At 46.1% G+C, this 26,128-nt stretch overlaps 2 long non-coding RNA genes across 2 annotated transcripts; both read right to left on the minus strand.

The window, feature by feature from the left end:
* Positions 1–2,863: 2,863 nt before the first annotated feature.
* Positions 2,864–4,397, minus strand: LOC311222656. Its single transcript, XR_014619373.1, has 3 exons — positions 4,272–4,397; positions 3,945–4,061; positions 2,864–3,109 (listed from the first exon to the last, which is right to left on the minus strand). It is a non-coding gene; the product is annotated as an uncharacterized lncRNA (long non-coding RNA).
* Positions 4,398–23,289: 18,892 nt separating this feature from the next.
* On the minus strand, positions 23,290–24,796 carry LOC311235141. Its single transcript, XR_014620134.1, has 3 exons — positions 24,663–24,796; positions 24,336–24,452; positions 23,290–23,535 (listed from the first exon to the last, which is right to left on the minus strand). It is a non-coding gene; the product is annotated as an uncharacterized lncRNA (long non-coding RNA).
* Positions 24,797–26,128: the final 1,332 nt, after the last annotated feature.

Genomic DNA, 26,128 nt, shown 5'->3' on the forward strand with positions numbered 1-26,128 from the left:
AGCAGAAATGGGATGAGGTACAATTTTAGGTACAATTTACAGTAAGGTGTACGAGTTGTAGTGCAATCCTTCATCCATAAATATAAAGTGTGGGGAGTGGGTGCTACAGTGTGTTTGTTTAAAGTGGGTGTGTGCTATAAGTGTGTGGAGTGGGTGCTACAGTGTGTTTGTTTAAAGTGAGTGTGTGCGTGTGTGCTATGTGCGTTTGGTGGTTGTTGTTGTGTAGTGTTCATTCATTGTTCGTTTAGCAGCCTGATGGCCTGGGGATAGAAGCTTCTTCTGAGTCTTTCTGTGCTCGCCTTGAGACTCCTGTATCGCTTGCCTGACCGCAGCAGTTCAAAGAGGCAGTTGTTCGGGTGACTGGAGTTTTTAATGATTCTCTTAGCCTTGCCCTTGCAACGCTTGTAGTAAATGTTCTGGAGGGTGGGGAGCCCCCCTCCAATTGTGCGTTCGGCTGAACGTGTCACTCTTTGTAGTCTGCTTTGGTCTTGTGCAGTGCTATTCCCAAACCAGGAGGTGATGTTGCCGGTCAGGATGCTCTCTATTGTACATGAGTAGAAGTTCTTAAGGATCTTCTGGCTGACTTGGAACTTCCTTAGGCGCCTGAGGAAGTAGAGGCGTTGTCGTGCCTTCTTCACAACACTGTTAATGTGTGTGGTCCATGTCAAGTCCTCGGATATGTAGGCTCCGAGGTACTTAAAGCTGTTGACTCTCTCAACCGGTGCCCCGTCGATGCTGAGGGGGCTGTAGTCCTTGACCCCCGACCTCCTGAAGTCCACAATCATCTCCTTTGTTTTGCTGACGTTCAGGGAGAGGCTGTTTTCCTGGCACCATCCCGCCAGGACCTTGACCTCTTCCAGGTAGGCCCTCTCGTCGTTGGCAGAGATCAGGCCCACCACCACTGTGTCGTCAGCAAATTTGACGATTGTATTGCTACTCCGCTGAGCCACACAGTCGTGTGTGTACAGGGAGTAGAGGAGGGGACTCAGAACACAGCCCTGGGGGGCCCCTATGTTGAGGGTGATGGATGAGGAGGTGCAGTTGCCTGCTCTCACCACCTGGGGTCTGCCAGTCAGGAAGTCCAAGACCCACTGGCAGAGGTCATAGCCCAAGCCCAGGTCCCTGAGCTTGGCTATGAGTATGGAGGGGACTATGGTATTGAATGCCGAGCTGTAGTCGATGAATAGCATTCTCACATAGTTCCCCTGCCTCTTGTCCAGGTGTGATGCTGCTGTGTGCAGCACATGGGATATGGCGTCCTCCGTGGACCTGTTGGGGCGGTATGCAAATTGCAGGGGGTCCATGTTGATGGGGAGGGAGGAGCAGATGTAGCCCTTCACTAGCTTCTCGAAGCACTTCATGGCTATGGAGGTGAGAGCTACAGGGCGGTAGTCGTTGAGGCAAGCAGGCTTGGATTTTTTGGGTACAGGGATAATAGTGGACTTCTTCAGGCAGGTGGGGATGACAGCCTGTTCTAAGGACAGGTTAAATATGTCAGTGAATACTGGGGCCAGTTGGTCGGCACAGACTTTTAGGACGCGGCCGGGGATGCCGTCTGGACCTGCTGCCTTCCTGATATTCACTTTTTTAAAGGTCCGCCTCACCTCATGCTCTGTTACCCTGAACACTGCGCCTCCATCAGCAGATACCACCATTTAGGACTTAAAATGAAAAAGAAAAGCTAAATTTTTGCTCAAATTAAACTTGATAGAAGACATTGGTGAATTAAAACACAGCATAGAATACTGGAAGAATTTGCCCCTATCCATTAGGATGGTATCTCATCTCTACCAAATTTCTTTAAAATTGGCTGATAATGATTTTGAAGTTAGAGATAATCATTTATAGAATAATATTTTTTTATTATCTTTTCTTTTCTTTTTTTATTTTTCTCCCCTCCCAATGTTAGTCGTTATGCCAATTCCCAATCCCCTTCCTGGTCGTTGCGCACTCTACCCCCTACAGTCGGCATGGGAGGGCGGAGACTATCACATGCTTCCTCCGACACATGTGTACCCAGCCCACCACTTCTTTTCACCTGGCAGTGCGGACTCTCACTGGGAGAGTGTAACGTGTGGAAGGTCACACTGTCTACCTCCCTCCAGATCCTTCCCTCGCTGTGCAGGCGCCCCGACCGAAATGTAGGAGTCACTGTTTACAACGACCTGGACCCACCCACCGGCTTCGCTCCCGCTGACTCTGCCAATCGAGCCAGTATGACGGCCGGCCAAGCCGGAGGCAACGATGACAGCCGGATTTGATACCAGTGTCTCTTGCGTTGGTGACGAGCGCTTAGTCCACTGCGCCACCCAGCCGCCTTATCATTTATAGAATTTTAGGGGGTTATAAAAAACATAGATTATCAAACAAACATTTATTTATGTCCACTCGGGAGGGAGGTCTGGGTCTTCCAGTATTTAATGATTACTATTGGGCAGGTAACGTCGAGGCAAAGCCTTGAGCCACGCACTCTGTCACGTGACTTGACGGACTGACTTTGAATCAAATAAACAGAACCAAACACACCATACGCTTGATCTCATTTGATGATTACTAGTCTTTGAAGTAACTGATTGCTAATGATGAGGTGTAGGAGTAACATAGTGGCCTATGTGTTCAAAGACATTGGATACAGCCCCCCTCTGCTACCTAAGGTGGCTTATAGTAGAATAAGTCTTTATTTTGCCATGCAGCAACACACACATGTAAGGTGGGCGACACACAGGAACACACACACACGCATTGAAAAATGAAATGCCTCTCACCGTGCTGTGAGGCGACAGTGTTAACCAATGCACCACGTTAACCAGGGTGTAGATGTAGTAACTGTATCTCCTATTTCAGTAAGAGAGAAAGACAACGATAGGATAAAATATCATTTTTATTTAAGACATAGAAAAGCATCACAACAAGGTCAAACAGAGAGGTGACCCGGCCTCGTACTCCTCCCCTCCCTGTTGTTTAGTTTTCTTCTTCTATGATTCAGGGTTTGCTCCTGTGCTTCTCCTGTGTAGCGGGTGCCTCTGTGGCCAGTCCGATGATGTAACTCCTCCTGCTCGTCACAGTAACGCCACAGTAGTGGCCACCGCCGTAGCGGCACTGACTGCCCCTAGAAGGAGATCACAGAGACGTTACTGTGGTGTTCAGGTCTGATCCTGAGTCTGTCACGTGAGGTTAACACTCCATGCATTACAGGGGGAACACTGTTCAACGCTGACAAAAAGAGACGACTAAGGAACTCATTTTATTCTCTGTTCTATTTTTTTATTAAAGGTGCACTATGAAGTTTGAGGAGATGTTTACTATATAGGCCAACATAGACAAATATACTTACATATTACTACATAAGACTATAGTACACACACACACACACACACACACACACACACACACACACACACACACACACACACACACACACCTATAAACATTATGCACATACACATATATTGCCATGAATCAGGGAACACACACATATGCAACACATGTAAAATGACTGTAATGTGATGTAATTATTGTATGATCACATAAAGAATGTCACTATTTTAAAGCCTAAGGGGTTGCAAATTAGCCATGGCTAGAAATCCTACATGCAATGCATCTGTATCTTGTTATTGTAACTTTTTACAGTGATTTTCTTTTCCATTGTCCCTGACAAAAAGAAATGCAATTCATTAAATGATTCTACCTTATGTCATCCTAAATTAATAGAAAATCATTTTGAGGTAGGCCTACTGTGAACGTAAGCCAATTGAATATTCTTAAAAAAAACTAAATTGCTGTTGACTACATTTGTCTGTTTGTTTATTCTGTTATGAAAATATATCATTATAATTGTATCACTTTTCTGAGTTTCAAATTTCTCTCCCAAAACTACGTAGCACAGCTTTTACTGAAAAATTCAAATACCATTTCACTGTAAAGACTTCAGTAAAGGTCATTACCTGCAACCCCTCCTGTTACCGCCGCCACCCCAGCTCCAATGGCAGCAACGCTGGCCACACCCACAGCAAGAGGGGCCAGGATCGGGGCTCCAACCACTCCAAGAAATAGAAGAATAACTTCAAGGAAAGAAAGAGAGAGGCGGACATGGGAAAATTAAAATAATTTAATTATTATATTTAATAAAATGTACAGTGCAAGAAAGGTATTACTCTGTTAACCTATAAAATACTATTTCTTATACAGGTTCATAATTATTAAATGTTTAATTTAAAATGTGTGTATGTGTATATATATATACATATATATAAAGTCTTTAGTCTACTCACGTGCTCCCATGATGCGTTTTGTCTGCTCTGCTCAGTCTGCTCTGCTCAGTCTGCTCTGCTCAGTCTGCTCTGCTCAATCTGCTCTCCTCTGCTCTGGACATTTATAGGCATAAAGTGAAAGTGAACATGAAAACTCCAACTCAAGATGTAATAAACAACATCATTTAGCAACCGAAAGGAGTTTGACTGCAAATCCATACACAGACATCCTGTGAACTCCACACCCTGATGTTAGATAACTACAACACCATGCAGACTGCATAGGCCTACAGACCTAAGAATGGCTCTATGTTTTTGACATGTGGGTTCCAAGTCATTCTTGCCTTGATACAAAAATTAAATCATATTATGCATGAGTACAGATATGAGACTGTGCTGACACCACATAGCAGTGTCTGCTCTATTGACAATAAAAGCTCAGACTGAGCAGTAGGAACCTATTCTCCAAACTGCTCAGCCTCCTTGAAAGATCCATCATCACCACTAGCCTAAGAACATATAACATATACATATAATATAAATCTACATACATTTCCATGAAGGAAAAATAGCCTAGATCACTAGAAACCTCACCTGAACCTGGGTATTTTTGAGGTGTTATCTACACAGTGGTTCCCAAACCGTGGTCCGTGGAGGGTATTGTAGGTGGTCTTGATTAATTGAACATGGAGGTCCCTTATGTAAACAAGACAAAAGTATTTTTCTGGTCTTCATCCTCTTAGCAGTTGCTTTACTGTATTGTACCCATTCTGCAATCTGTTAATAACGTTTTCAATCAATCAGTCCGTGGAAAAAAGCTAAATAAAATAGAAAATAATAGAAAATTTATATAATATAATACACATTTTAAATAAAATTGTAAAACCGTTGTGTAATATAAAACATGGTATTATAAGTTTGTTATTCTCTCAAATAAGGCTACTGTCTGTAATCATTATCGGTAAATAGCGGCGCTTGTGCGTGACAACAGTTCTCTGCACCTCTGCAGGCTTCTCTCTCTCTCTCTCTCTCTCTCTCTCTCTCTCTCTCTCTCTCTCTCTCTCTCTCTCTCTCTCTCTCTCTCTCTCTCTCTCTCTCTCTCTCTCTCTCTCTCTCTCTCTCTCTCTCTCTCTCTCTACCAAATCCATTCTGAGACAACGGAAGTCAGTGCGCACTAGGCAAGTTGCACATAACAAGAGAACCCCTCCCAACCCCTCTATGAGGAGCTAGCCAAGATGAGGAGCAAGTTCAGCACACAGACCCTGACACTCCACCAACTACCTCAGCCAGTCCTTCATGCCAGCTGCCATGCCATATTAAGAGTCAGATAGTCCTAACAGTGTTTATAGTCCTAACACAGTGTTTATTAGTAAGAGTCAGATAGTCCTAACACTAGTGTTTATTATTAAGAGTCAGATAGTGAATGAATGAATGAATGAAAACGTTATTTAACAGATTGCAGAATGGGTACAATACAGTACGGCTCAATACATACAATTGTTAAGGGGATGCAGACCTGAGAAAGACGTTTGTCTTGTTTACATCAGGGTCCCCCATTTTCAATTCATATAGACATTTATGACATACACAACATACATGACATTTATGGCATAGGGACATATAGGTATTTAGTACCTATATATATATATATATATATATATATATATATATATATATATAGTCGTAACAGTGTTTATTATTGCGAGTCCTAACAGTGTTTATTATTTCATAACTGTATGGGCTTTGTTTATACATGTACAGTGACGAGTGAATCTACCGTTGGTTGTTAAAAACGCGAAACATAATAATCAGTCAGCAGCGCTCCACTGCTACCGCAGCCCAACACAAGTGCGTTGGAACAGCAGCCCAACACTACAGAAGTTGGTTGCCCGCGCTGCCGCGCTGCCGCGCTTGCTCTTTGGATTTCATTTGGGACGTGGGACGGCTGCGCTTGCCTGCGCGTGGGGGCGGGGGGGCGCGGCCAATCAGAGAAAAGCCGAACACAAGTTGGTTGCCTTTAATATTCACGCGGCAGGCGTCACAACCTGCCAGCAGCTGGAGAACCAATGGCTGCAGAACTTGAGAACTATTAGGAATGTCTGCCCACTACTATAAGTGTCTGACTCTTAAGGCGAGACACTGCAGGTGAATAGTCAAAAATACTTTTTTTGTTGATTTTGAGATTTTGTTATATATTGCTTCCTAAACATGTCTTCTATGAAACTAGTGACAATAAAACGTCAATAACACACATTTAGTTGGGAAAGTTTCATAGTGATATCTATTCAAATATTTTTTGCCTATTAGGGGGTACTACACTGTACTACACTGTTTGTAGCCTGTGTGTAGTTCTGTTCAGTTCAATAACATCATTATTATTATTATTCAGTTATCAGGCATGTGTTTAGGTTGTCTATTACTAATGGTTTGATTAGGTATTGTGTTTGTAAATATCTGTTTAAAAAAAAAAAAGTATGGCATTTTACAATACAGAACTTTGAAGGCGTTTTCCCGAAAATGAGTTTTAAGAGTTTTCCCTCATACTCTGAGCCAGAAATCTCCACTTCAGTAGCACTCACATACACCAAACCTTCCAGTTCTATTCATATCTATGTTCTGAAGGTATTTACAGAAGGGTTTGTTGATATCGCATTCATACCCTGATTTATATCACATTTTATTCCTAAAAACATGGCGAAATATGGAATTTTACCATAAAAATGGACTGAATGGAGTATTTTCTGATTTATGGAGTGATAAAAAGAGATATCCAAAATCCCCTCTGTAATAACCTTTGGCTCTAATATGTCAACAAAATGAAACTATAATTTTGAAAATGGCTGTATCCAATGTTCAGATTTCTGTCCTGGAATTATATGCAAATTAGTGCATATTTAAGTAGATCATGCCTCATTTGCATATTTAAACATACAATTTCAGAAAACTTGTAATACAAAAAAGTCTTGTCTTAATATAAGTAATCAACTGGGGAAGTTTCATTGTGATATCTATTAGTTAATTTTTTTACCCTATTCACCTACAGTGTCTCCCCTTAACCAACAAAACCTGCTTGCTCTATAACGTATGTATGACGTATATCATGCCAGTTAGGATACAGACCCTCACCTGCACCTTGTTTATACTGTTTATTTTTCTCATGCTTTTATATTCAGAGTTAATTGTTGTTTACTGTTTTCTTCCCCCAAATCTTTTTTATATTCAGATTTAATTGAATTGCTCTTCTTCTAATACCCTGCCCATACCTGTACCTCCCCTCCCCCATAACGCTGTGGGCCTGTGGCACATATAACATGACATTGGAAGATGTTCATGTATTTATTCTGCTGGACAGACAGTGTGATCTGTTTCAGTGTAGCCACCCTCAAGGACGTAACATGCATTAGTCTTGCCTCATATTACCAATGTTGGAATGATCGTAAGAGAGAAGAGAGAAAACCATCACAATAGTAAAAATATATATATATATAAAATGTGAAAATACAGAATGAAAGAAAGAGATGAAAGAAAAAAGGAGGTCTTGTCAGCTTCTCACTGGTCATTGGTCTTAAACACCTCATGAACACATGAACACATCTCGCTAAAATGCCTTGTTGTTTTTGAATATCTTTTTAAGCCAAAACAGTATCTGAGGAAGAATTCCTCTTCTTCCTTTTTAGACATTGTATTCAGGGACAATAGTGTAACCTTTTTTATATATATATATGAATAATTTTTACCTTTATTTACCCAGGGTAGGTTTTCAGCAACGCCCTGCTTCACACTCACATTCACACCTGGGAGCTGCCCAGTACACCTCAGTCTGACGGCCACTGAGCAACTCCACTGGAGCAGTTGGGGGTTAGGTGCCTTGCTCAAGGGCACATCAGTGGTGGATATTGAGGGCTATTCGTATTTTTCCAGGAAAATAATTGCTCCTCAGATGTTAGCATGGCACCACAAAATGTGGTGACTTCTATGTGTTGGGGCCAGGATTGGGATTCCAACCAGCAAAATCGTAACTTCAAGGAAATACACAGACAGACTTGGAAAATTAAAACAATATAGACCTAAATCAAACGGGTACAAAAACATCTCGCTGTTAACCAAAAACATACTATTTCCCTGATCTCCAATGCAAATTCATAATTAACTAGAAAGGTGTGTTCATTAGAGCTCAAATCTCCACCAGGCGGTAGCCACACATTCCTTCTCTCTCTCTCAAATCAAATCAAATCAAATCAAATTTATTTGTAAGGTATGAATATATGAAAGGGGATTATTTCAATGGACAATCAATGGACAATTAATTAATAATTCGTTTTAAGCATTAAGTATATCAACGACAATAGGCTCACTATGACATGTCCATGTTGTAAACAAGGGCCAGAGAGCTGCTTACCGGAGGCTCTGAGCAGCGAACCTATGTAGTATCGCCCGCTTGTTCAAGTTCAAGTTCTTTATTTGTCAAATACACAACAACAATACAAAACAATACAGGGGCATTGCAGGTACATCTACAGTATATAATCATAACATCAATGGGGCAATTCACAGGATGTTTATGTAAGTATGACCAAGCTCCTTTCAGTTTCCAGATTATTATTTATTTTAAAAGCCATTTCCTCCCAAGAGTCTGTCCGTGCAATCAGTTTCATCCAGAATGTCCTTGGAGTATGGACAAGTATGGTCAAGCTCCTTTCAGTTTCCAAATTATGGCAAAAAACACCCTCCCATGCGGCCTGGGATTGGGCATTGAAAGTTCAAGTTCAAACCGTATTATGATCCCAGCCAACAACAGACATAAACCTGCACACAACATCGCAATGGGTGCTAGTCTAGAGTCAAGTGCATCACAATGGGTTCTAGTCTCTATTTAACAAGCTAATAGCGGTTGAAAAAATTTGTGATTGTGTCTGTTAGTTTGAATCATCTGTACTCATGAAGGGAAGAGTACGGAACTCTGAGTGTAGTGGGTGGTCAACATCAAGAAGGATGGCCTGGGCTTTCTGCAGGGCTGGTCTCAGACCAGCCTGTCTGACTCCTATAATCTAAGTGTAGTGGAAGGATGGCCTGGGCTTTCTGCAGCACTAGTGTCACACCTGGACAAGAGGCAGGGGAACTATGTGAGAATGCTATTCATCGACTACAGCTCAGCATTCAATACCATAGTCCCCCCCAAACTCGTAGCCAAGCTCAGGGACCTGGGCTTGAACTATGACCTCTGCCAGTGGGTCTTGGACTTCCTGATGGGAAGACCCCAAGTGGTGAGAGCAGGCAACTGCACCTCCTCATCCATCACCCTCAACACAGGGGCCCCCCAAGGCTGTATTCTGAGTCCCCTCCTCTACTCGCTGTACACACATGACTGTGTGGCACAGCGGAACAACAACACAATCATCACGTTCGCTGACGACACAGTAGTGGTGGGCCACAGTACACCTGTCATAAGAGTACCTAATGCTCACGACAAGGTCTGTGGATTATCACACTAAAACTCTCTGGATTAATATATAGCACTCTCTGGGTAAAAGGGTGAACTGCCCTTTTAAGCAGATTTTGTTTGTCTGTCTGGATATAATGTCGCGGGTGGGGGTCTAGGGGTATCTGTATGGGGGGTGTCTATACCTGCGGAAGCCAAAGAGGAGGACGTGTCCCGGGATGGTCTGGAAGAGGACCTAAAGGCATACCTGGCTGATGGAAAAGGCAAGTAAATATCAGCTAATAATGATATGTGAAGTACCGTCGCTGTACTGCACCATGCTGTCCCTGTTGTGTGTTTAGACGGAGTGGAGTCCAGGAGGTCCTGACGGGAGCGGAGAGAGCCATCTTGGGAGGATGGTGATTTTGTGCAGACGACAGCTACAGCAGGCGATTGCAGGACCACCAGGGGGGGGTAGCGTATGTAAACATTATACAGGCTACACATGTGTGCCCTCTTCTTCTTACGCAGCTGAGGAGCGTCGTTGGAGGGAGCGCGAGGTGATTGGCTGGCTGGCGTGACGGGGGCGGTGCCCGGAAGTGCTGGCGCTACTGAAAGGAGAATCAATGACGAACAATGGCAGAACGAAAACGGGAGTCGAGAGGACGCTAGCAGAGGACGCAGGGCTGCGAGGATACACGGCTCTTTTTGTGTTTTACCTTTCCTCCAGTGGAACCAGTTCATAGCGGCGACTGCGGTGTTTCCTCCAGAGTGGAAACGAGTGGAGCTTCAGACCGGAGGGACATTATCGCCACACCGGGCGCCGTGAGTAAAGAAACACAAGACAGTGGAATACGTGCCTAAACAAACTAACTATTTTCCCGAGTGGTAAATGAAGACATAGACGAACAGTGACTGCATTTGAATTAGGAATATTATTAGTGGCGTAAAGCTGAAGATTATCGGAACGGCATACAGTAAAGCCAGTAATACTGTCGAAGACTGGAACCTAGTATTGTGGATTCTCCATCCTCTGTGAACTACCTTTTTCTCTCTCTTTTCTAAATCATATGTAGGATATCTAATCAATTGTGCATTGTGACGAACCCGTGAACGGGGGGGAACCGTGCTCTTACTGACTGTGCCTTTCATTACAGGCGGAAGGACATTATTGCACGCCTGGTGCTTGGAGGGCCTAAAACACCCCAGTACAGACCGAACAGTTTTTAGCCCGAAGCCGAGAGGGGCTACGGGAGCGGAAGGAGGTGACGTCCTTCCGGCCCTCTGCTTCGGGCCCCGGTTATTAATAACCTTTCTTTTTGTATTGTTTGTAACTCAACGCTTCCACTGCCCCAGACCTAGGTTAGGATATGGGAGGAATATTCTAGGCCTGGTCATAACCCCTAGTGGTGAACAACACCCACTATCCTATCCAAACCCCCTTAATTTACCGTGTGAACACTTAGTGTGTATTTATCTACCTATATTCTCCCTAAAGCATTTGCCGTGGCTCCCCGAGGGATAGTGTGATATCGATGCTTATTTCAGGACGTTTTGCAGTGAACCGTGTGGTATAGTGTGATTCTAAGTTGACGTTTGATAAGTCATAGACCCGTGTGCAGGGTAGACTCTTTTTGCCTTCACGTGTGTAGTGTCTCAGGGGTGGGGATAGGTGACGTGGGTGGGAGTAACCGTCTGGGGGTGGGTTTACGGGGCATGGAGCACTTCCTCTTTTTAGACTACCCTAGGCTTAAGAGGCGTGGGTCTTTTAAATAGGCTAACCGACCAGTTATTTATATTAACATCTAACCTTGTATTAAACTATCTATTTTTATGCAATAAAAGCTTTCTTACTGTTTCTCGGCGCATTCTCCCGTGTCTGTTTGTGGTCCTGGGGAAATTCATGGTGGTAGGTCGGCTGGCCCCTGTGGGAAGAGTATCCGTGCATGTGCACACCTTAGCCTTAGACCTGGATGCTTCCCGTGGGGGTCAGGTGACATATTTTGGCGTAGTCGGTAGGATTTCCCCATAGTCCACAGCAGACATGGTCGATGAGAATGTTAGAGAAGCGGGGATGCGAGCAGTCATGATGCCCTGGTACTTGGGGTCGCATTGGGTCCCTAAGTTTAGTGGAGAACCGGGACCACTAAATATAGTCAATGGCTAACCCAGGTCGAGGCCTTTTTGCGAGCACAGACATTGCCCTCCCCACAGGGAATAGATTTCCTGTTTAGCTCCCTTGATGGCCCTGCACATAGAGAAGCCATGCTCCTCTCAGCCACTATTAAAGCTTCCCCTAAGGAAGTAATCAGGGCGTTAACCCTAAAGTACGGAGACCATAGGTCTTCTGATACCCTTCAAGAAGGTTTTTTTTGTTGTAAGCAGGCGGAGAAGGAAGGGATAGAGGAGTTCACCCTGCGCCTTAGAGAGTGCCTGTACCTATGGAGGGTTAGTGACCCAGATGGGGCAGGGGAGGAAAATAAGAGGCTGAGGGCGCAGTTCACTAAAGGCCTCCGGGAAGGCCCTATCAAGCGCGAACTCCTGCGCCACCTGAGACGGAACCCAGAGGCAACTTTTGAGGAGGTTCGGCGGGAAGCGAGCTCCATTGAGCGGGAGGAACGAGCATCCACTGAGGTGGCGGCGGCTTGCCAGACCCCGAGCTGCCCCAGCTATCCCACCTCCCGGCGTCGAAGCAGTATCCCAGAGCGGCCTACAACAGCTGAAAGACTCGCTACGGGTGGAGCTACAGAGGGAACTACGTGACCAGGTGACACTGCTGGGGAGCACCCTTGCCGAGGAAATACGGAGCCAGATGTGGGGTTCTGGACCTGGACCCGAGTCAGCCCAGAGGTGGGAACAGCCAGGCCCTTCAGCTAGACCCTCTGCACGGCCGCGCCGACGCCCTGACAACCGGGAGCCGCGAAACTACCAGTGGGATGAACAGGGTCGGCCTATCTGCAAGAACTGCGGGGAGGCAGTTGAGAGGTACTGCGCGCGTAGAACCACACTTCCCCCGGATTTTCAACAGTCCCGGTCACTACAGGGCAAGTGACCGGTTCAGAAGGTACGACAGAGGCCCTACAGAGACCAACCATGGTGGGTCGCTGTCCCGAGGTAGAGGTCCTGATTAGGGGTAAGAAGATACCCTGTGTGCTGGACACGGGTTCACAGGTGACTATGTTTGGCAAATCATTCTTTCAGCGCCATTTCGGGGGCGAAGGGTTCCAAGGGCCTGGAGGACTACCCTGGCTGACCCTGCGAGCGGCTAATGGGCTACAAATTCCATTTGTGGGCTACGTGGTTCTGGACTTTACCATCGGCGGTATTGAGGTACTGGGTCGGGGAGTGGTGATTGTAAACGATGTTTGTATTAGTACGGAATATGGGTTGTTGGGCATGAACGTTATCTCAGAGTGTTGGGAGGGCATATTTCAGGGGGGACACCCGGGGCGGGAAGCTTTCACCTCCACTGTTCCTCCAACGGCCCGGAGGGTGTGGGAAAAGGCGTTTAACCTCTGTCAGCAGGTACAGAGCACCCCCCCAGCTGATGTGGCCAGCGGCACAGCTAGACTGCGGCGGCAGGCCCCTGTCCTGGTGCCTCCCGAGTCGGAGATCGTGGTATGGGCAGAGGTTAGTCCACGGATGAGTCGCCTGGACTGCCCGGTGTTAGTGGAAGACTACACTGACCTGGTGGTAGGAGAGCGTGGCTGGCGAGTGGCTCGATCCATCAGCTGGGTACGGGGGGGTAAGGTGCCATTGCGTATTTGTAACCCCCACCTCTCCTCTGTGCTGATCCCCCAGCGGTGCTCCCTGGCCACAGTGTCCTTGGGCCCCCTGCAGGATATCCATGGGACCAACCAGCTGATTCTGAGGGACACCGGCCCTGGGGTGGTAGAAGTGGACGTGCGTCGAGTGGCTGAATCCCCCCTTGCCGACCATCCGGCCCTAGATCTGAGAGGAGAGGGACTGACCGGAGACCAAGAGGCTAAGCTCGCGGCCCTGCTGCACCGATGGACCCATGTATTCGCTGCACATGAGGAGGACTTCGGACGTACCAAGGTGATTCAACATAATATCCCCACTGGAACCGCACCACCGATTCGGGAGAGGTACCGTCCGATTCCACCCAAGCTATACGCAGAGCTGAGGACGCTGCTGCAGGGGATGGTCGACAGCAAGGTGGTATGCGAGAGCTCCAGTCCATGGGCGGCCCCAGTGGTGTTGGTCCGCAAGAAGGATGGATCCTGGCGCTTCTGCGTAGACTACCGGAAGCTGAACGCTGTGACCCACAAGGATGCATACCCGCTGCCCCGGATAGAGGAATCGTTGACCAATCTGACCCAGGCGACCTGGTACAGCACCCTGGATCTGGCCAGTGGGTATTGGCAAGTGGAAGTGGCACCGGAGGACCAGGAGAAGACAGCCTTCGCCACACCACTGGGGTTGTACCAGTTCGAGCGGATGCCCTTTGGTCTGTGCAATGCCCCCGCCACCTTTCAACGATTGATGCAGCGTTGCCTGGGTGGTCAGGTGAATGATCATCTCCTCATATACCTGGATGACGTGATCGTCTATTCCCCCGACTTTTAGAGCCACCTGGATCATCTCGAGATGGTGTTCCATCGCCTGCAGGAGCATGGTCTCAAACTCCAGCCAGGGAAGTGCAGGTTGTTCCACCGGGAGGTGAGGTACCTCGGACATATCGTCAGCGGCCAGGGGGTGGCAACTGACCCCGAGAAGACCCAGGCCGTCCGCAGCTGGCCTGTGCCCACCACGGCCAAACAGGTGAAGTCATTCCTGGGATTCGTGGGGTACTACAGGCGGTTCGTCCCTGGCTTTGCCCGGATCGCCGCCCCTCTTAACCGACTGCTCCAAGGCACTGCTGGACGACCATCTGCACCAGTGACCTGGGCGCTGCCCTGTCAGCATGCATTTGAGGAGCTGAAGAGAAACCTGTTGGAGGCCCCCATCTTGGCCTTCGCTGATTGCGGCCAGCCGTTCAGGCTCTATACGGATGCCAGCTTGGAGGGGCTGGGAGCAGTCCTGTCCCAGGTGCAGGGGGGCCAGGAGCGGATCATCGCCTACGCCAGCCGTGGCCTGTCCCAGACCGAGCGCAACGACCAAAATTACAGCTCCTTCAAATTGGAACTGCTGGCGTTGAAGTGGGCAGTGACCGAAAAATTCAAAGATTACCTCTGGGGGGCCCAGTTTACTATCTTCACGGACAACAATCCGCTGGTGCATCTGGAAACGGCCCGGCTGGGGGCACACGAGCAGCGCTGGGCGGCCCAGCTCGCGAACTACTCCTACGTAATCAAGTACCGGCCAGGGGCTGTCAATCAGAATGCCGATCTATTGTCTCGGTTGCCAGAGACGGGGAACACGGCGGTCCAGGCAGTGGAAGGACGGGACCCGCTGGAGAAGGAGGCGGAGGAAGCTGCGGACACGGAGGCGGCAGCCACGGAGGCACGGGACTGGAAACAGAGCCAGCAGGGGGACCCGGACCTGCGACAAGTCCATCAGTGGCTGACCCAGGGGGCACCGCCACCTCCAGACCGCCGCCATCCCTTGTGTCCGGGCCTACGAGGTCTGCTGGCCGAGTGGGAGTGCCTGAACCTCCACAGAGGGCTGATTGTGAGGAGAGGGGTGGAGCCTGATACCCATCTGACCACTGACCAGCTGGTTGTACCTCTCAGTCGGGCCAAGGGTCTCTGGAACGACTATCATCAGGCCGCTGGCCATTCTAGTGCCGAGAAGGTACTCTCCTTGCTGCGGCGACGGTTCTTCTGGACAGGCATGAGCAAGACGGTGCAGCTCTGGACCAAGGAGTGCCCCACGTGTGCAGTCAGCAAGGCCGGACCAGAACAACGGGCGCCTCTGAGCTCTATCCGGAGTAGCTACCCGTTTGAGGTGGTGGGTTTGGACTATTTATCCTTGGGCCGGCCGGCCGATGTCTATCCCTACATCCTGGTGATGACTGACCTGTTCTCTCGCTACGCCTTTGCCGTTCCCACCAAAGATCAGACGGCGTCCAGCACAGTCAAGGCGCTATGGACAACGCTGATCCAACCCTTTGGGTGTCCGGAACGGTTTTTGACGGATCAGGGGGCTGCGTTTGAGTCCCGGCTGATGCAGCAGTTGTGTGACATGTATGGGTGCGTGAAGAGCCGCACGACTCCGTACCACCCTCAGGGCAATGGGGCCTGTGAGCGCTTTAACCAAACGCTGCTCTCTCTACTGGGCTCCCTCGACCCCGACATCCAACCAAACTGGCACCATCAGCTTCCATACCTTGTCCAAGCCTACAATAATGCCATACACGCAAGTACCGGTATGACTCCTCATTTTGTAGTGTTTGGGCGCCATGCCAGGTTGCCAGTGGACTTGATACATGATGTCTCACCCCCGCAACGGAGAGCCACCCTGGAGGGATGGGTTCAGGGCCATCACCAGACACTGACGGAGGCCTACGAGCGGGTACAGGTGAATGTGACCAAGAGGCAGCGGTGGGACCAGGCTCGTTCACTTTGGCCCCGCTGTACCGAGACCTGCGGAGGAACCCCCGTTACCTGTGCAACTGGAGGCAGCCGAGGCTGCAGTAGTCCCCCTGGAGGTGATACCACCTCGACGATCCCGGCGCCTGGAGTCAAGTGGGGGACCTGTCGGTCCTGAGGAAGGAGGTCCTGGAGAGGTGGAGGTACCTGTCAGTCCTGAGGAAGGAGGGAGCAGCCGAGGGAATGGAAGGGCCGAAGCTGGGCCTGCAGTGGTCCCCCTAGAGGCCAGGCCGCCTCGACGATCCCGGCGCAGCAACTTGGGCAAACCCCCCATCCGCTTGGTCCAGCTGTGATGGCCGGGACAGCCATCGAAATAGGGGGGGGGAAATGTCGCGGGTGGGGGTCTAGGGGTATCTGTATGGGGGGTGTCTATACCTGCGGAAGCCAAAGAGGAGGACGTGTCCCGGGATGGTCTGGAAGAGGACCTAAAGGCATACCTGGCTGATGGAAAAGGCAAGTAAATATCAGCTAATAATGATATGTGAAGTACCGTCGCTGTACTGCACCATGCTGTCCCTGTTGTGTGTTTAGACGGAGTGGAGTCCAGGAGGTCCTGACGGGAGCGGAGAGAGCCATCTTGGGAGGATGGTGATTTTGTGCAGATGACAGCTACAGCAGGCGAGTGCAGGACCACCAGGGGGGGGTAGCGTATGTAAACATTATACAGGCTACACATGTGTGCCCTCTTCTTCTTACGCAGCTGAGGAGCGTCGTTGGAGGGAGCGCGAGGTGATTGGCTGGCTGGCGTGACGGGGGCGGTGCCCGGAAGTGCTGGCGCTACTGAAAGGAGAATGAAGTGGATTCCCAAGCTGTCTCGGTTCTGCTCTGATCAGAACCTGTTTGCTGGTGGTACTCTGCGTTGTGATTCAATACCTTAAAGCTCTGGGAATCACTTCTGTTCAAACTGAGTGAGCAGGCAGAAGGAATTAGGAGGAAGGTAGTTTAACAGTTGTTTAATCAAAGTTTAAGAGTGTATACAAATTACAATACGAAACTGCTATGGTTGTGATCACAAACACTATGCCGTGAATGATAACAACCAGACTAATTTTACAGTATAAAGAATGATAGTTGATAAGTTGTTGATGGTCTCTTGTTGTCTGATAACCAAGAGTTGGTTTTCCCTCCAAAAAGTCCTTTGTTCTCGTTGCCTGCTGAAGATGGCCTGTGGATGGGTGAGATGGTAGGAGAGGTCTGTCCTGTTGGTTTGGTTGGTTCAGAGTTCCTCTCCCCCCATCACACACCCATTCTTATAGCCCAAGGCCCAGTGTCTCGGAGTTGATGACATCATCACATTATTGCCCCAATCACAAGCCTGCTAAGCTTGTATTTGAAAAATAGGGGTTTGGCTTAATAGCCCAACCCCCTTCACATAATACTAACAGAGGCTGTCCCAATCCATCTACCTTAAACATTGCATTATTTTCATTTAAACATTGCATCATTCTCATTTAAACATTGCATCATTCTCATTTACTAATATTTATATTTGAATTACAATTGCCCACATAAACACAGATATATTTCTTTATCACTAAGTCTACTGACTTTCAGAAAATATCTAACAAATCTAATCATTTAGCTTAATAGAATACAAATCAATACCATAACAATCAATTTATCATATTGAACATAAATGAAAACAGCACAGACACATTAACTAATTGTAGACATTTAAGTATGACCAAACCTAATTATATTTTAACTTACTTCAATGACTTAATTCAAGATTATAAGTACAATATACCAGGATTTCAATAGTGATCTTCTCTGTGTGTGGATGTGTGGATGTGTATTTGAAAATGTGTGTGTGTGTGAGTGTGTGTGTGTGTGTGTGTGACTGTGTGAGTGTGTGAGTGTGTGTCTGTGTGTGTGACTATGTGTGTGTGTCTATGTGTGTGTGTGTATTTGAAAATGTGTGTGTGTGAGTGTGTGTGTGTGTGTGAATGTGTGTGTGAATGTGTGTGTGTATGTGTGTGTGTGTGTGTGACAGGAAACTCCAGCGAGATAACATGTCTACGTGACCTTTTGTCTTTGGCAGACCAGTTGGCTCTTTGATGTCTCCTAAAAGGAGACATGTTTCTCTAGAATTTCCTGCCCTTTGTTCTGACCCACCCCCTAAAGGGAAGTAAGTCTTACCCCAGCTGCCACTATGTGCAAATGCCCTCCTGGGGTGACAATGGCAATCAGTCTATGTAAACACACACACAATCTATGAATTATTGTTTTGAGAGCCAAGTATTTCCACACATTAGTTAATCATGAGTCTATGTTTGGGAATTTACCACAAGAATCAATGACGAACAATGGCAGAACGAAAACGGGAGTCGAGAGGACGCTAGCAGAGGACGCAGGGCTGCGAGGATACACGGCTCTTTTTGTGTTTTACCTTTCCTCCAGTGGAACCAGTTCATAGCGGCGACTACGGTGTTTCCTCCAGAGTGGAAACGAGTGGAGCTTCAGACCGGAGGGACATTATCGCCACACCGGGCGCCGTGAGTAAAGAAACACAAGACAGTGGAATACGTGCCTAAACAAACAAACTATTTTCCCGAGTGGTAAATGAAGACATAGACGAACAGTGACTGCATTTGAATTAGGAATATTATTAGTGGCGTAAAGCTGAAGATTATCGGAACGGCATACAGTAAAGCCAGTAATACTGTCGAAGACTGGAACCTAGTATTGTGGATTCTCCATCCTCTGTGAACTACCTTTTTCTCTCTCTTTTCTAAATCATATGGAGGATATCTAATCAATTGTGCATTGTGACGAACCCGTGAACGGGGGGGGAACCGTGCTCTTACTGACTGTGCCTTTCATTACAGGCGGAAGGACATTATTGCACGCCTGGTGCTTGGAGGGCCTAAAACACCCCAGTACAGACCGAACAGTTTTTAGCCCGAAGCCGAGAGGGGCTACGGGAGCGGAAGGAGGTGACGTCCTTCCGGCCCTCTGCTTCGGGCCCCGGTTATTAATAACCTTTCTTTTTGTATTGTTTGTAACTCAGCGCTTCCACTGCCCCAGACCTAGGTTAGGATATGGGAGGAATATTCTAGGCCTGGTCATAACCCCTAGTGGTGAACAACACCCACTATCCTATCCAAACCCCCTTAATTTACCGTGTGAACACTTAGTGTGTATTTATCTACCTATATTCTCCCTAAAGCATTTGCCGTGGCTCCCAGAGGGATAGTGTGATATCGATGCTTATTTCAGGATGTTTTGCAGTGAACCGTGTGGTATAGTGTGATTCTAAGTTGACGTTTGATAAGTCATAGACCCGTGTGCAGGGTAGACTCTTTTTGCCTTCACGTGTGTAGTGTCTCAGGGGTGGGGATAGGTGACGTGGGTGGGAGTAACCGTCTGGGGGTGGGTTTACGGGGCATGGAGCACTTCCTCTTTTTAGACTACCCTAGGCTTAAGAGGCGTGGGTCTTTTAAATGGGCTAACCGACCAGTTATTTATATTAACATCTAACCTTGTATTAAACTATCTATTTTTATGCAATAAAAGCTTTCTTACTGTTTCTCGGCGCATTCTCCCGTGTCTGTTTGTGGTCCTGGGGAAATTCATGGTGGTAGGTCGGCTGGCCCCTGTGGGAAGAGTATCCGTGCATGTGCACACCTTAGCCTTAGACCTGGATGCTTCCCGTGGGGGTCAGGTGACAATAACAATATTTATTATTTTCAATATCATAAAGCCCTGTCTTCAGGAGACCTTGAACATATTGTATTCTTTTCGTTTGTTTATTTGTAAAAAATTTCGAAAAAAAATATTTATTTGTATTTGAAAACATTCGAAATAAAATAATTCATTCAATTCATTCATTCATATTGTATTCTATTCCACTGTAAAAGAAAAAAATTATTATATTCGATACTTTAGGACAGAACATTCTTAAACATTTTAACACAGCTATATTAAATGTATTATATTCAAGAGGTTTAACAAAGGTTAAATAAACATAGCAACAATTATCCACCAAGATCAAGCTGGCTTGATCCCTGGCAGGCTTTCCTTTTTCAACATGTGTCACATTTTTTATATATTGTATTCTGACTGGGGTGAAAACACTCAAGCAGTCAAGTCAAGTCAAAAGTTTTATTTGTCATGGCATACAAGTATACAATGAAATGCGGGGGGTCTTGCCCGCAACGATGTGCATAACACAATAGTAATATATAATAGAATCCAATAAAATGACATTGTGCAATAAAACAAGTAAACAAAGTAGGGCATATCGGTATATGTACATGAGTTATTTACAGAGCATGGTAGGACATGCTAGGTCCTGTGGTAGTGCAATACACTGTTAGCTACGGATGATGCACTGGGTCTTTATGTACACTGCTATACAATGCTATATTATACAATCTCAAGTTATACTATACTATTCTTAAAGTGACCTTTCCTTTTGTAAAGTGACCATAAGTGTGAGCGTGTGCAGCATGAGTGTGTGTTTGCTCATGTTAAAGTGGCTGCTAGTGTGTGAGCGTGTACAGTGTGTGTGTCATGTGTGTGCTCATGTGTGCTTGTGTGTGGAGAGTTCAGTGTTCAAGGCTCTGATGGCCTGGGGGAAGAAGCTGAGCCGAAGTCTCTCTGTCCTAGTAGCTGGTGTTCGCAGGCGTCTGCCCGACCGCAGCAGCATGAACAGGCTGTTGTTGGGGTGGTGAGGGTCTTTCATTATTAAGCAGCTGTTATGACATTGGACGCCTGTTATGGGTGAGTGTTTCTAGAACCCAAGAGCAGAACACAGGCAAAGGAGAATGGAGCAGTTTAGAATGTTTAATTGAAGCAGGAGGGGGGGAAAGGGGGTCGGGAGAGGGGCTGGAGACGGGGAACAAGGAGTGTAGGAGAGACAGGCCGATGCCGTGGGTGGGTGAGGTCCAGGGGGATGCAGGCTGGTGGGATCCGTGGTTGACGTGTTGGCTGGAGGGGTGAGGTCCTGCACATCGGAGAACAAGGGTAAGTATGTAACAAGGTCACTGAGCACACAAACATCAACTAGGAGTACTATAGTCTAGACTAGAGAAGAGTCCTTATACCACGGGAGGCGTAAACAACACTCAGACGAGGAGTGGCAGGGGTGCAGGCCTCTTATCCTGGTTCGGTGATTGGGTGATAGACAGGCACAGGTGAGAACGAGGATGGTGAAACGGGAACAGGAAGTAGACCAGCTATGGGCATGGGGACCTGCTGACAGACAGGGGAGAGAAAAGCCCTGGCTGTGGCTGTAACAACAGCGTTATTTATTTTAAACTTTGAGGAGGTTTGGATTTGGGAAGAGTTTTGTGGACGGGATTGAAATGATTTATCACTCTACTAAATCGTCTGTCATAACAAATAATACCTCATCAGAGTAATTTAGTCTATATTGGGGTGTTTGTTATTTGCACAACCTTTGGCAATTTGGATAAGAGGTCATCCTCATATCAAGGGTATTCCAGCTGGATGATTTACTTATTTACAATAAAGCATTAATTAAAATGTCTGGTTGCACAATACATTTGGTCAAATGAAATTATGTATTTTGTAGATAATACAATATTACAAGATTGTCCCGCTATGGATGTTCAGGATGGGGTGACTGTGGATCAGGAGGGTTAAGGTTAACAGTTGTCTGGTAATCAGAAGGTTCCTGGTTTGGTTCCCGCTACTCCCGGGCAGCGTGTCGAAGTGTCCTTGAGACACTTACCCCCTAATTACTCCCGATGAGCAGGTTGGCACCTTGCATGGTTGCCTCTGCCATCGGTGTCTGAATGTGTGAGTGAATAGGTGAATGTGAGGAACAAAAATTGTAAAGCGCTTTGGATAAAAGCGATATATAAATGCACCATTTACCATTTATATCACATTTAGGACTTAAAATGAAAAAGAAAAGCAAAATTTTTGCTCAAATTAAACTTGATAGAAGACATTGGTGAATTAAAACACAGCATAGAATACTGGAAGAATTTGCCCCTATCCATTAGGATGGTATCTCATCTCTACCAAATTTCTTTAAAATTGGCTGATAATGATTTTGAAGTTAGAGATAATCATTTATAGAATAATATTTTTTTATTATCTTTTCTTTTCTTTTTTTATTTTTCTCCCCTCCCAATGTTAGTCGTTATGCCAATTCCCAATCCCCTTCCTGGTCGTTGCGCACTCTACCCCCTACAGTCGGCATGGGAGGGCGGAGACTATCACATGCTTCCTCCGACACATGTGTACCCAGCCCACCACTTCTTTTCACCTGGCAGTGCTGACTCTCACTGGGAGAGTGTAACGTGTGGAAGGTCACACTGTCTACCTCCCTCCAGATCCTTCCCTCGCTGTGCAGTCGCCCCGACCGAAATGTAGGAGTCACTGTTTACAACGACCTGGACCCACCCACCGGCTTCGCTCCCGCTGACTCTACCAATCGAGCCAGTATGACGGCCGGCCAAGCCGGAGGCAACGATGACAGCCGGATTCGATACCAGTGTCTCTTGCGTTGGTGACGAGCGCTTAGTCCACTGCGCCACCCAGCCGCCTTATCATTTATAGAATTTTAGGGGGTTATAAAAAACATAGATTATCAAACAAACATTTATTTATGTCCACTCGGGAGGGAGGTCTGGGTCTTCCAGCATTTAATGATTACTATTGGGCAGGTAACGTCGAGGCAAAGCCTTGAGCCACGCACTCTGTCACGTGACTTGACGGACTGACTTTGAATCAAATAAACAGAACCAAACACACCATACGCTTGATCTCATTTGATGATTACTAGTCTTTGAAGTAACTGATTGCTCATGATGAGGTGTAGGAGTAACATAGTGGCCTATGTGTTCAAAGACATTGGATACAGCCCCCCTCTGCTACCTAAGGTGGCTTATAGTAGAATAAGTCTTTATTTTGCCATGCAGCAACACACACATGTAAGGTGGGCGACACACCGGAACACACACACACGCATTGAAAAATGAAATGCCTCTCACCGTGCTGTGAGGCGACAGTGTTAACCAATGCACCACGTTAACCAGGGTGTAGATGTAGTAACTGTATCTCCTATTTCAGTAAGAGAGAAAGACAACGATAGGATAAAATATCATTTTTATTTAAGACATAGAAAAGCATCACAACAAGGTCAAACAGAGAGGTGACCCGGCCTCGTACTCCTCCCCTCCCTGTTGTTTAGTTTTCTTCTTCTATGATTCAGGGTTTGCTCCTGTGCTTCTCCTGTGTAGCGGGTGCCTCTGTGGCCAGTCCGATGATGTAACTCCTCCTGCTCGTCACAGTAACGCCACAGTAGTGGCCACCGCCGTAGCGGCACTGACTGCCCCTAGAAGGAGATCACAGAGACGTTACTGTGGTGTTCAGGTCTGATCCTGAGTCTGTCACGTGAGGTTAACACTCCATGCATTACAGGGGGAACACTGTTCAACGCTGACAAAAAGAGACGACTAAGGAACTCATTTTATTCTCTGTTCTATTTTTTTATTAAAGGTGCACTATGAAGTTTGAGGAGATGTTTAATAGGCCAACATAGACAAATATACTTACATATTACTACATAAGACTATAGTACACACACACACACACACACACACACACCTATAAACATTATGCACGCCACATACACATATATTGCCATGAATCAGGGAACACACACATATGCAACACATGTAAAATGACTGTAATGTGATGTAATTATTGTATGATCACATAAAGAATGTCACTATTTTAAAGCCTAAGGGGTTGCAAATTAGCCATGGCTAGAAATCCTACATGCAATGCATCTGTATCTTGTTATTGTAACTTTTTACAGTGATTTTCTTTTGCATTGTCCCTGACAAAAAGAAATGCAATTCATTAAATGATTCTACCTTATGTCATCCTAAATTAATAGAAAATCATTTTGAGGTAGGCCTACTGTGAACGTAAGCCAATTGAATATTCTTAAAAAAAACTAAATTGCTGTTGACTACATTTGTCTGTTTGTTTATTCTGTTATGAAAATATATCATTATAATTGTATCACTTTTCTGAGTTTCAAATTTCTCTCCCAAAACTACGTAGCACAGCTTTTACTGAAAAATTCAAATACCATTTCACTGTAAAGACTTCAGTAAAGGTCATTACCTGCAACCCCTCCTGTTACCGCCGCCACCCCAGCTCCAATGGCAGCAACGCTGGCCACACCCACAGCAAGAGGGGCCAGGATCGGGCCTCCAACCACTCCAAGAAATAGAAGAATAACTTCAAGGAAAGAAAGAGAGAGGCGGACATGGGAAAATTAAAATAATTTAATTATTATATTTAATAAAATGTACAGTGCAATAAAGGTATTACTCTGTTAACCTATAAAATACTATTTCTTATACAGGTTCATAATTATTAAATGTTTAATTTAAAATGTGTGTATGTGTATATATATATACATATATATAAAGTCTTTAGTCTACTCACGTGCTCCCATGATGCGTTTTGTCTGCTCTGCTCAGTCTGCTCTGCTCAATCTGCTCTGCTCAATCTGCTCTGCTCAATCTGCTCTCCTCTGCTCTGGACATTTATAGGCATAAAGTGAAAGTGAACATGAAAACTCGAACTCAAGATCTAATAAACAACATCATTTGGCAACCGAAAGGAGTTTGACTGCAAATCCATACACAGACATCCTGTGAACTCCACACCCTGATGTTAGATAACTACAACACCATGCAGACTGGATAGGCCTACAGACTTAAGAATGGCTCTATGTTTTTGACATGTGGGTTCCAAGTCATTCTTGCCTTGATACAAAAATTAAATCATATTATGCATGAGTACAGATATGAGACTGTGCTGACACCACATAGCAGTGTCTGCTCTATTGACATTAAAAGCTCAGACTGAGCAGTAGGAACCTATTCTCCAAACTGCTCAGCCTCCTTGAAAGATCCATCATCACCACTAGCCTAAGAACATATAACATATACATATAATATAAAGAGTGTGTGTGTGTGGGTGGGGCTCATCATCATCATCATCATCATCATCGTTATCATCGTCATCATCACTTGATTGGTCTGAAATGGCCATATGAAAGATCTTCATCTTTAAATTAAATCTACATACATTTCCATGAAGGAAAAATAGCCTAGATCACTAGAAACCTCACCTGAACCTGGGTATTTTTGAGGTGTTATCTATGACAGTGGTTCCCAAACTGTGGTCCGTGGAGGGTATTGTAGGTGGTCTTGATTAATTGAACATGGAGGTCCCTTATGTAAACAAGACGAAAGTCTTTTTCTGGTCTTCATCCTCTTAGCAGTTGCTTTACTGTATTGTACCCATTCTGCAATCTGTTAATAAAGTTTTCAATCAATCAATCAGTCCGTGGAAAAAAAGCGAAATAAAATAGAAAATAATAGAAAATGTATATAATATAATACACATTTTAAATAAAATTGTAAAACCGTTGTGTAATATAAAACATGGTATTATAAGTTTGTTATTCTCTCAAATAAGGCTACTGTCTGTAATCATTATCGGTAAATAGCGGCGCTTGTGCGTGACAACAGTTCTCTGCACCTCTGCAGGCTTCCTCTCTCTCTCTCTCTCTCTCTCTCTCTCTCTCTCTCTCTCTCTCTCTCTCTCTCTCTCTCTCTCTCTCTCTCTCTCTCTCTCTCTCTCTCTCTCTCTCTCTCTCTCTCTCTCTCTCTCTCTCTCTCTCTCTACCAAATCCATTCTGAGACAACGGAAGTCAGTGCGCACTAGGCAAGTTGCACATAACAAGAGAACCCCTCCCAACCCCTCTATGAGGAGCTAGCCAAGATGAGGAGCAAGTTCAGCACACAGACCCTGACACTCCACCAACCACCTCAGCCAGTCCTTCATGCCAGCGGCCATCAGGCAGGCTCCACAACCTGCCAGCAGCTGGAGAACCAATGGCT

This window comes from Notolepis coatsorum (genome assembly GCF_963971535.1).
Source record: "Notolepis coatsorum genome assembly, chromosome: 1".
NCBI lineage: Eukaryota > Metazoa > Chordata > Actinopteri > Aulopiformes > Paralepididae > Notolepis > Notolepis coatsorum.